Source organism: Triticum dicoccoides, chromosome 5B, assembly GCF_002162155.2.
Source record: "Triticum dicoccoides isolate Atlit2015 ecotype Zavitan chromosome 5B, WEW_v2.0, whole genome shotgun sequence".
Classification (NCBI taxonomy): domain Eukaryota; kingdom Viridiplantae; phylum Streptophyta; class Magnoliopsida; order Poales; family Poaceae; genus Triticum; species Triticum dicoccoides.
The window spans coordinates 381,670,267-381,672,571 of NC_041389.1; positions in this window are offsets into that span (position 1 = coordinate 381,670,267).

A 2,305-nucleotide genomic window follows, 5' to 3' on the forward strand; every position below is an offset into this window, starting at 1 on the left:
AGTTGTACCTGAGGGATGTAGCTCAACCTTGAGGAGGGCGGCAGGAGGCGGCAACTGCCCGCGTCGCGGCAGTGAGCAAGGGACGAAGGCAACCTCACCGGCTTTGTGAGAGAGAACGGCGGGGACCCCTGATCGGGACGTGCAGACAGTGGGTTTTCGCCGTCGGCGACGACCACCTCATCTACACTAAGCATCCACCCCTTCCCCAAGCGGACGTGATCCGCCAGGATGTTAGAGATGTGGCCACAGTCTTTTTGTGCGAGAGAGTGTGAAGAGAGCAACCCCAGCAAGCAACCGTGTAGGCTGGCCCATCCTGACTATGTATATAGTGGAGCAGTTTCCTTTTCTCTCCATATGAACCTATCATATTGCATACGTGCCACTGAAGAAAAAAAATTATTTATAAATGACGCGGCACCTACTACTCGTTCTCCTATAACCTTGCGCTTGGCATCTCCAAAATATTAACCTTGCGATTGGCTCTTCGCCTCTTCGGGAAGTCAAGCAATAATGGTAGTGCAGTATATATCATTCTGGCTATATGAGACCGAATGAATTGCTGCACGTCCACCACGAGGGTGAGGGTCGAGGGGCGAGGGAGAGTGCTACTACATACAGAGCAAAATGAGTGAATGTACACTCTAAAATACGCCTGAAACGGTTCAAAACCTATACTCCCTTGCCAGCGCGCGCTTCCCGTGTGAAACGGTCAACGTCGCCCTGGAGCGTCAGTGCCGCATTAATGCCCGGCCAGAGCGGAGGCGACCTCTCACTCGCGCCGGCTTTGAAGTGGCGCGACGGCCGAGAGAGCGCCGCTTCCCGGTGCACGCGACTTCTCCGCGTCGAGACTGGCCATAGGCCCTGTTTCGATCCATGGGTTAGAGTTAGTTTGAGCTAGTTGGGGCTCAAATAGCCCTAAAGTATCCAAGCATGAGGGTTTAAATTGGAGCAAGTTGCACCGAACCCACCGAAAAAACTATCCCACCCAAGAGGTGCTAACTGGAGATAGTTCTCATTGGGACCACTGAAAAATCACTTTTCTCTCTCCATGAAGTGCATTTATTCTCAATCTAACCCTGTCACCCAAACACCTCTTTGTATACAGTTAGTTCAGGGTTAGTCATGAGTTAGTCTAACCTCTAGCTAAGTTAGAGTATCAAACAGGAGCAGTATAGGACATGCAAGTTGCTCAAAGCATACAGGCAAATTCATACGTGAAAGGATTTTTTTCTTTTTGAAAACGGAACGTGAAAGGAATTTTTTTTAGAGATGCTCTTGGCATGTCGCTAACATGTGATAGTTAACCGACCTCAATAGACGGCAGAAACGCCAGCCCGCCGCACTTTGATAGAGACGAGGAGGGAGAAGCGATACATGCTGCTAGATTACTAGAGATAGGTGTCGCACGGAAGCCAAGAAATATGGTGATAGCATGGGTTAGCCATGTACTAGTATGATGTAACTACACTGGGCTGCCGTGTTTCGTACTCTTCCAGTCCACGGTGGAGATGATTGGTTAATTTTATATGGCTGAACAATATTAAATATTATGGGTGCAGACGCTCCACCACGAGGTTACTTGCTCCTTCTCGGTCGTCCGGAATCTATGTTCTTCCACTCTATTTTTTTTACGTGAGCTTTGTTCATCCTTTTGCCAACACGCGAGACATCTAGCATCAAGGCGCACGTGTTATGCAACGATCATTCCGTCTATATGAAGAACACATGACACTGGAACTACGAGACGGACATGTACCCAGGAGTGGACGTACGAACCTGAGTAATGTAGCGCAGTAAGTGAAGTAGAAAGGCACAAATGGTATGAACATGCGTGGCATACAGGGTGTGTTTGGTTGCGTTCTCGTCTCAGCATAGTTGTTCCCTCTTCATGCATGCTCAACTCAACACCCCTCTTCATGCATGCTCTCTTCATGCATGCTTCTAGTGTATTTGTGCTAAACTAGTGTGGACTCATGCACCCTCCATGCACTCTACCAAACACCCAAACTGAGTGCTACTACATACGGAGAAAATGAGTGAATGTACACTCTAAAATACGTCTATATACATCAGTGTTTGGAGTATGTACTAGTAGTTCATATTGAAATCTACTAAAGGACATATATATTCCAAACAATATGATATAATCTCTATAACCAAGGTAGTAGGGACGAGGAGTAAACGGAGGGAGTAGTAAATTTTTCTCCTTATCCTGCGAGCCACCGCGCGCATGGGCTAGGGAGGAGCAAGCTTCACCTCATCCTGCGAGCCACCGCGCCCGTGGGCGGGGGAGATGGCGTACTAA